The following is a 10,059-nucleotide window of genomic DNA, read 5'->3' on the forward strand; positions in this document are numbered from 1 at the left end:
CCCACTCCCACTTGCCTTCTTCCCAGGTGTTTTCTGATCTGTGCCCACATTGCTAGATTGGGAGCACCTTCTCTGGAGAATTCTACCAAACATTCAAAGGAGATTTAATACCTATCCTTCTCAAACTGTTCCAGAAAATTGAGGAAGATGGAGCACTCCCTAACACATTCTATGAACCAACGTCACCCTGACCTAAAGCTGAGACTTGAAACCATAAGGCTTCTAGAAGAAAATGTAGGCAGTACACTCTTTGACATCGGTATCAGAAGGATCTTTTTGGACACCATGTCTTCTCAGACAAGGGAAACAATAGAAAGAATAAACAAATGGGACTTCATCAGACTAAAGAGCTTCTTCAAGGCAAGGGAAAACAGGATTGAAACAAAAAAACAACCCACTAATTGGGAAAAATATTTACAAGTTATATATCCAACAAAGGGTTAATCTTCATAATATATAAAAAACTCACACAACTCAACAACAAAAAATCAAAGAACCCGATCAAAAAATGGGCAGGGGACATGAACAGACATTTCTCCAAAGAAGATATATGGATGGCCAATAGACACATGAAAAGATGCTCATCATCACTAATCATCAGGGAAATGCAAATCAAAACTACGCTAAGATACCACCTTACACCTTAGAATGGCAAAAATAAACAAAACAAAAAATGACAAATGTTGGAGAGGTTGTGGAGAAAAAGGAACCCTCATACACTGCTGGTGGGAATGCAGACTAGTGCAGCCGCTATGGAAAACTGTATGGAGATTTCTCAAAAAATTAAAAATAGAACTACCATACGGCCCAGCTGTCCCACTACTGGGTATCTATCCACAGAGCTTGAAGTCAGCAATTCCAAAAGTCCCATGCACCCCTATGTTCACTGCAGCATTATTTACAATAGCCAAGATGTAGAATCAACCTAAGTGCCCATCAAGTGATGACTGGATAAAGAAGATATGGTATATATACACAATGGAATACTACTCAGCCATAAAAAAGGATAAAATAGTCCCATTCACAACAACATGGTTGGACCTTGTGGGTATTATGTTAAGTGAAATAAGCCAGATAGAGAAAGACGAACTCTGTATGACTCCACTCATATGTGGAAGTTAAACATGTAGACAAAGAGAACTGATTGGTGGTTACCAGGGGAAAGGGGGGGTCGGGGGTGGGCACAAACGGTGAAGTGGTACACCCACAACATGACTGACAATAATGTACAACTGAAATTTCACAAGGTTGTGAACTATCATAATGTTAATAAAAAGTAAAAAATAATAGTAAAAAAATTGAATTTTTGCCCATCTGCTTGGCAAAAGTTGAAAAGATTGCCAACTTCCAGGCTGCTTAGGGTATGGATAATCAGACACTTTCATACTTTGTAGTGTGGGACTGTATGTGGAACTATATGTTCAAATTCAAAATACACTGACCTTTTGACATTCAGGAATCTGTCCTACAAAAAAGGTAGCCCTCAAAATGATACATGTCAGTAAGGCTCCGGAATTTCAATACAGGTTTTAAACAAATCAAGAATATATTTCTTGTACTTCTTAGTTGATGGAGTAAAATTCCTGCTCTCTACAGAATGAATTGTTAATTAAATAGCACAATCAACATTTATCAAATGTCAGCTAGGGGCTGATTCCCTAAAATTCTGCGTTAGGAGTTTATTCATAAATATTTAAGAAAATAACTTCTGCATCTACCATTCCCACCCTGAACCAGTCTCTGACGTACTAAACGGTTCAGCCTCAAAGGTGGGCTTAGAAGGTGAGAAGTCAAAAGGACACGCACCTATGGGGGCCGGCCCGTTAGCCGAGTGGTTAAGTTCGCGCGCTCCGCTGCAGGTGGCCCAGTGTTTCGGCGTTCGAATCCTGGACGTGGACATGGCACTGCTCATCAAGCCACGCTAAGGTGGCGTCCCACATGCCACAGCTAGAAGGACCCACAACTAAAAATATACAACTATGTACCAGGGGGCTTTGGGAAGAAAAAGGAAAAAAATAAAATCTTTAAAAAAAAAAAAAAAAAGGACATGCACCTAGGGCCATAAAATTCTCAGCTTTTGCTCCCAAATTTTACTCTCTGCTTTCACCATCCCTAGTTGTTTCTGTTTATAATAAGAAGGGGAAAGTGCTACTTAGAGCAAGAATTTGCCACAATCACATTCTCATATTAAGAAATTGGCTTAATATTTTATATATATATATCGAGGGAAAATACCTGGTAGTCCTCTTTGAGTATAAATGATGACTCCTCCTGCTAGGAAAGAAGGGTTATTTTTAACATGCTGAAGTGCTCTGTGTAACAAACTGAGAACCTAGACTTTTCCTAGGGAAAAGGAGAAGGTGAGGGTCAGGGAAGCGGGTGAGATTTGAGGCGTTCTGAGAGTGAAAGGGGAGGCTCATTTACTATTCTGATGAAAAAAGAAGGCTAGCACAGGAGGCCCTCGAGGCTCTCTGATGCTTCCTCACCATCTGGCAGCCCAGCTGGGAGCAGCGTGATTGGCTGACGGCCTCCAGCTTGTAGCTCCTTCAGGATCCACTACAGCTTTTGAGGGGAGGTCTCTCTCTTTCCAGGGCAGCCCCCAGCAATGACTGAGGCAGGTGGTTTCTGGACATTTCCACTGGATAAAAGACTCCTTACCGTAAAAGCTGTGCTCTGAGCACCCCTTGCTTTGGCAAAGCCTCTGTAAAGTCTGCCCGGGTCAGAGGCTGCCTCTGCTCCCCCAGAAACCTTTCCCACCTCTTACCTGTCTCAGCACTGCACTCCCCTCAAGACCGCAGTGGGCACAGATGAAGACTCCTCATTTGCAACTGCCAAAGTTTCACACTAGTGGGATTTTTTTTTAAAGACTCCAAAAGGAACTCTTTCTCATTTTAGTTGCACATTTGGAAATTAAAACTCAATAATTGCCAGTTTGTTCTCTGCCACCAGTCACTGTTTACCTTTAGATGCTGATTGGCTTTGTCTGAGCGAACGATCACAAATTCCCCCAGGAACATGTTCCTTTTCTTTTTTAAAGATTTTATTTTTTCCTTTTTCTCCCCAAATCCCCCCAGTACATAGTTGTATATTTTAGTTGTGGGTCCTTCTGTTGTGGTATGTGGGACGCCACCTCAGCATCGCCTGATGAGCGGTGCCATGTCCACACCCAGGATTTGAACCAGCGAAACTCCGGGTCGCCCAAGCTGAGCGACTCAACCACTCGGCCACGGGGCCGGCCCCTCCTTTTCTTTTTTGTTGTTAAAGAGAAATGAAAGAAATTCTGAGGGGAAAAAACCCTACAAATATTGCTGCAAAACTTTCTAGCTTTTATGAGCAATAAAGTCCTAATTTTAGAATAAGAAAGGACCGCGGAGTTTGTTCTCATTAAAGCCCCTCACTTTGCTTCGGAGCCTTTGTCCACAGAGCCCTTGAGCATTGTCATCTAGATCCCAATTACAAAAGCAAACAAACAAACAACTTTGCAACTCTGTTAGTGAAAACAGTTAACGTTCTAAATAATTATAACTTGTGTTTGCGTTATTCAGAATTAGTGTAATACCAAGTGGTAACACCCACCCAGATAAACTAGCATTTAAGTTAGAGTAGAAGATAAAGTTCAATCTTTAAGATCTAATTTTTTTTTTTTTAAAGGTTGGCACCTGAGCTAACAACTGTTGCCAATCTTTTTTCTTTTTTTCTTCTTTATCTCCCCAACCCCCCGCTGTACACAGTTGTATATCTTAGCTGCCGGTCCTTCTAGTTGTGGGATGTGGGACGCCGCCTCAATGTAGCCTAACGAGCAGTGCCATGTCCGCGCCCAGGATCCGAACCCTGGGCCGCCGCAGTGGAGCATGCCAGCTTAACCACTTGGCCACGGAGCCGGCCCCTAGATCTAATTTTTTTCAATATTTTTTTTTCATTGTTTTCAACTTACCAATTGTATTTCTTAAAAGGACAACTCGGTATGTTTTTCTTTTTAGAAAAGCAACACGTAAGACCAGTTGGCCTTTCTGGTCTGTGTGTTGGGGAATTTGCAGTCATTATTAATTCAGCACACTGTATTTTTGGGGGGAGAGCCATTCTGTGTTTTTTTAAGAAGAAAAAATGACTTTGAAAATGAGTAACGTGGGACCGGCGCAGTGGCGCAGTGGTTAAGTGTGCCTGTTCCCCTTCAGCACCCTGGGGTTCGCCAGTTCAGATCCCAGGTGTGGACATGGCACCGCTCATCAAGCCATGCTGTGGCAGGCGTCCCACATATAAAGTAGAGGAAGATAGGCATGGATGTTAGGTCAGGGCCAGTCTTCCTCAGCAAAAAGAGGAGGACTGGCAGCAGATGTTAGCTCAGGGCTAATCTTCCTCAAAAAAAAAAAGAAGATGTCTCCATCCAAATTTAAAATTGGGATCCCTGATTAAACTATATCACTTTTAGTGTACTACAGCTTTTTTTAATTAAATGGTTTATTTATCTTTTGACTAGCACAACAATTTTGTGTGGTAATTTTTTTGTGTTAAAGCATCGATTGTTAAAAAGTAAACATTCAAAACATCACAATTTTTACTTATTTATTTTTGGTGAGGAAGATTGGCCCTGAGCTAACATCTGTTGCCAATCCTCCTCTTTTTGCTTGAGGAAGACTGTTGCTGAGCTAACATCTATGCCCATCTTCCTTCATTTTGTATGTGGGACACCACCACAGCTTGGCCTGATGAGCAGTTTGTAGGTCTGTGCCTGGGATCCAAACCCATGAACCCCTGCCACCAAAGCAGAGAGCATGAACTTAACCACTATACCACCGGGCAGGCTCCAAAACACCACAATTTTTTAAACTTCATTTTAACATTTATAAGAAGTTTAATAGGGGACCAGCCCCGTGGCTGAGTGGTTAAAGTTCCACGCCCTCCAGTTCAGCGGCCCAGGTTTGCAGGTTCGGATCCCAGGTGTGGACCTACTCCACTCATCAGCCATGCTGTGGAGGCATCCCAGGTACAAAGTAGAGGAAGATTGGCACAGATGTTAGCTCAGGGCTAATCTTCCTCAGGCAAAAAAAAGAAGACGAAGAGGATTGGCAACGGATGTTAGCTCAGGGCAAATCTTCCTCACACAAAAAAAACCTTTAATATACTGAGAACCTCAAAAATAATTGAAGCAGTCTGGATCTGTCTCAGCCTTTGAGAAGCCTTGAAATTATTTGGTTAGAATGCAAATATTTCCATGGATTAGCAGGAACATTTTCACACAAGCTTAAGGAACTATAGACTAAGAAATCTAGAAATAAAAAAATTATAGGAAAGAATGAATTGTATGTTTCAAGTGAAAACTCAATGCATACTTTTTTTCCCCTCTATATTTGATTTTATGGGTGTCAAGGAGTATTTCAGTCTTACTATTCCAACATGTTAATGCATATTTAAAATATATAATATTTGTACCTTTAAAGCATGCTTTCTCAGTGCAAAGTCACTAATCTGCCTTGGTAAACTTAGAGAAGTATCATATGTATGAAGTTGTGAATGTTCAACCAGAGTAAACTGCATGGTGAACAAGTGTTCTCGGACACCCGAGGCTTGGAGTGCTAAAATAAAACCTGATATATAGAGATTCTTTGAAAGACTAGTCCTACAGAGCTCTCTTAAAGGAGAAAGGAGTGACAACTAAACAATAGGAAAGTCGACTCTCGTGAGTTAGAAGGGAAGGTTAATTCTGGGTAGCAGGTCAACAGAGGTGACTATTTGAATTAGAAATATCTTGAAAGGGAACTTCTTCCTCTTGTCTGCCCAGTTCCCACAAGTACGTTGTCTCCTGCGGAAGCATTCATGGTTATTTTAGCAAATCCAATACAGCATGTTAGAGACAACTGTTTTGGTAACTCTTAGCAGATTGAAATATGAAGCCAGCTGTCCAGTTGGGGTTGGGAAATTACATCTTTGAAATATAATAGGAATTGGTCTGACTAAGGGCATTTTGAGAAGAATAGGAGAGAAAAAGATGCAAAGGGCACCAAAGGTGAAAGGAGGGTTTGAGTCTGAATCCCGTCTCTACTACAGGGTTAATGCATTCCTGATCGTCTTGAGTGCATGAAATAAAGGCAAAATAAAAGGAGGAAGGCTCCTGTCATCAGTCTCACTCTGAGGAGCCCGGAGTTCTAAAAGCTAAAATGCAATCTATTGAATAATGATGGCACAAGTTGTAACATTCTAGGACTCTACAGAAGGCAGGTGGAAGGACGATTTGAAAATCTGCAGTGGGATTCCAGGAAGGAGAATAACAGACACCGGCAACTAATGGCTTGTTTCATGGGGACAAGAAATATACTTCTAAGGAAACCCCTATGAATGGCCCCTGATGTCTTTGAGGTCTCTGTGTCACATCTCAATATGTCTAGCTTGGAGAGGGTCTCTCTCAAGGTGGGTATATGCTCTGCATATATAATCTCAAGTATTCTGCATAGCAGCACTATGAGCTGGGGATATTTACTCCCATTTTACAGATAAGGAAACTGACCTCAAAGAGAGATGTCAAGTCATTTGTCCAAGATTGGGTGGGAAAGTTGGACCTTCGATCCATCTGACCCTCAAAATGATGCTATTTCTACAGTATCATTCTGTGTCATTCTTACTGTTACTTTAACTACTACTTGCAAATTAACCTGACTTTCCCTTTCTTTAAGGGAAATCACCCAGGCTTGAACCTGGGAATCATCTTTGACCCTTCCAGGCAATCATTCCACTACTGTTTATTGAGTAAGAGCTAGGCATTGGGGTTAAAGAATGAATGAAATACAATTCCTGCCCTCAGAGAGCATACTGTTCATACGTGGAATCAGTTACTAAACCTTGTAAGGTTAATTTACCATATCTATCCCCATCTTTCATTTCTGAGTGGCTCCCTGGTACAGGTTCTCACTGCCTGATGCTTGGACAATAGTCTTATAACTAGTCTCTATCTGTTATTAGCCAAGGTCACAGGAGAACTACTCACAGAGTTGTGGGCAGTGTGAAGAATTTTAAAAAGTAATGAGGAGACATCCGAAAACTAGTAATAGAGGCGAGGCGCAAACATGCCTAGGACCAAAGTGTTCCAGAACTGCCACCCCTTAGGAGCTATAGTTATGGAAGGAGGCAGCTAGGAAACATCTCTCTTCTCTTGCCGTCTGATCTACTGGAGCCACCCTCTGCTCAAACTCAGAAGCCAGCTGGCCAGCCAGGGAACCAGGTCTGCAATCTGCAGAGGTCAGCCTCCCCATGAAGAGAAGCGGGGAATGGATCAAGTAGGGGCAAATGGAGAATAACCAACTTTCTATCTCATCATTCACTCAACAGATAGGTACTGAATGCATAGTCCATGACAGGCACGGTGGCTACAATAGTGAGCAGAATGAATATTTCCTTCACAGAGGTTACAGTTTGGTGGAGGCGATGGAGAAAAATCAAAACACTAATGAGCCTAATTCAAACGGAAAGAAGAGCTGTGAAGAAAAGGAACCCAGTTCAATAAGAGCATAATGAAGGAAACGGAACTAACTTTGAAAGCCAGGGAAGGTTTCCCCAAGAAAAGGACAGGAGCGGAGAGATGAAGGAGGAAGTTAGAGAGGAGAGAAATAACTGGAGAAAGCATTTAAGCAGATGGGGACCAAAGGGCAAAGCACGCAGTGATGGGAAGGAGCAAGGCTCATCCAAGGAACAAAGGGAAGCACAGTGTAGAGGAGGGGGCGTACCGCAGGGACAGGTGACCTTAGGGAAGCCAGGAGGGGGCCAGGGCAGATCAGGAGAGGCTCTGTGGGCCAGCTGAAGGATTTGGGTTTATATCCCTACAGCAAGTGGGAAGCCAACAAAGAATTTTAATTCAGGAAGGGAATGAGAATGGGTGGACACAGGCAGATATCAGAACTGGTTTGGAAGATCACTCTGGATACAACATGGAGACTGAATTGGAGGCAGTAGAGACCAGCTCTAGGGTATTGTGGAAGTCCAGATGAAAGAGAATGAGAACATGACCTACAATGGTGGCAAAGGAGATGGAGGGCAGTAAAGATATTAATTGAGTGATTTAGGAGCTGTAACAGGACTCAGCAGTGCATTGGACATGCACTGCCAGGCAGGGGGGAAAGTGAAGTGCCAGGGTGACTCCTAGGTTTCTGGCTTGAACAAATGATTAAGGTATTCACTGACTAGGAAAACATGGTAGATCAGGTTTGGGGATTGTTATGTGTTGAACTGTGTCCCCTCAAAAAAGATATGTTGAAGTCCTAACCCCCAGCACCTCAGAATGTGACCTTATTTGGAAATAGGGTCTTTACAGAGGTCTTCAAGTTAAAATGAAGTCATTAGGGTGGGCCCTAATCCAAAATGACTGATGTCCTCATAAAAAGGGGAAATTTGAACACAGAGACATGCACAGAGGAAAGATCATGTGAAGACACAGGGAGAACACCGTCTATAAGTCAAGGAACACCTGAGACTACCAGAAGCTGGAAGAGAGGCATGGAACAGATTATTCCTCATCACCCTCAGAAGGATCCAACCCTGCCAACACCTTGATTTTGGACTTCTAGCATCCAGAACTGTGAGACAATAAATTTCCGTTGTTTAAGCCACTCAGTTTATGGTACTTTGTTGTAGCAGCCGTAGCAAACTCATATAGGGATGAAAATCAGAAATTTGACCCTGGACAAACTGAGGTTAAGGGTCTATTTGAGAAGCAGCATAGGAAAGTGGTTAAAAGCATGAACTACGGAGCCATCTGCCTGCGTGTGAACCCAGCTCTGCTGTTTACCAGCTGTGGGAGCACATGTAAGTTAACATAAATCTTTCAGCCTCAGTCGCCTCATCTGTAACTAGGAATAATATTACCGTTCTCATAGGGTTGTTATGAGGAGCAAATGAGCTGATTGTAAAGCACTTAAAACAGTGCCTGGCACATAGTAAGCACTATAGAAGAGTTTATTTAAACATAGACAATACAGGAGCCAGCCCCGTGGCTGAATGGTTAAGTTTGCAAGCTGTGCTTCGGCGGCCCAGGGTTTCGCTAGTTCAAATCCTGGGCGCAGACATGGCACCGCTCATCAAGCCATGCTGAGGCGGCATCCCACATGCCAAAACTAGAAGGACCCACAACTGAAAATACACAACTATGTACCAGAGGGCTTTGGGAGAAAAAGGAAAAATAAAATCTTTAAAAAAACATAGGCAATACATAAAGCATCCAAGTATTGAATAGGGTTGGTTATGGGAGTCTGGAATTCAGAAGAGAGTTCTGCATTTTAAAATTGGGAGTCACTGGCGTATAATTGAAACCTCAGGAAAGAACACAATGGCCTGGAGAAAATGTGTGGGATGAGAAGAGAGGGCTTCTGGCCAAGTCTTGGCACCTCCAACATTTAAAGGCTAGGGAAAGAGGTTGAACCATCAAAGGAGATAGAAAAATGGCTAGAGAAAACTACAATGAGATATCATCTCACACCTGCTAGGATAGCTGTTAGGGACTGACTTATGTTCCCCCCCCCCCCCCAAATTCATATGTTGAAGCCCTAACCCCCACTGTGCTGTATTTGGAGATAGGGCCTAATTTAAGGAGATAATTAAAGTTAAATGAAGTAATAAGGCCCTAATTCAATAGCACTGATGTCCTTATAAGAAGAGAAGAGACACCAGAGATCTCTCTCTACCCACACACAGAGAAAAGGCCATGTGAGGACACAGAGAGAAGGTGCTTTCTGCAGGCCAGGAGGAGAGGCCTAATCAGATCTGCTGGCACCTTGATCTTGGACTTCCAGCCTCCAAAACTGTCAGAAAATAAATTTCTGTTGTTCAAGCCACCCAGTCTGTGGCATTCTGTTATGCAGGCAGCCCAAGCAAACTGATACAATGGATATAATGTAATTTAAAAATGGAAAATGATAAGTGTTGGTGAGGATGTGGAGAAATTGGAACCCTCATACATTGCTGGTGGGATTGTAAAATGGTGCAGCTACTGTGGAATACAGTATGGGGGTTGTTCAAAAAGCTAAACATATAATTACCATATGACCCAGCAATTCCACTCCTAGGTATATATGCAAA

The sequence above is a fragment of the Equus quagga genome, chromosome 16, assembly GCF_021613505.1.
Source record: "Equus quagga isolate Etosha38 chromosome 16, UCLA_HA_Equagga_1.0, whole genome shotgun sequence".
In the NCBI taxonomy this organism is placed as follows: domain Eukaryota; kingdom Metazoa; phylum Chordata; class Mammalia; order Perissodactyla; family Equidae; genus Equus; species Equus quagga.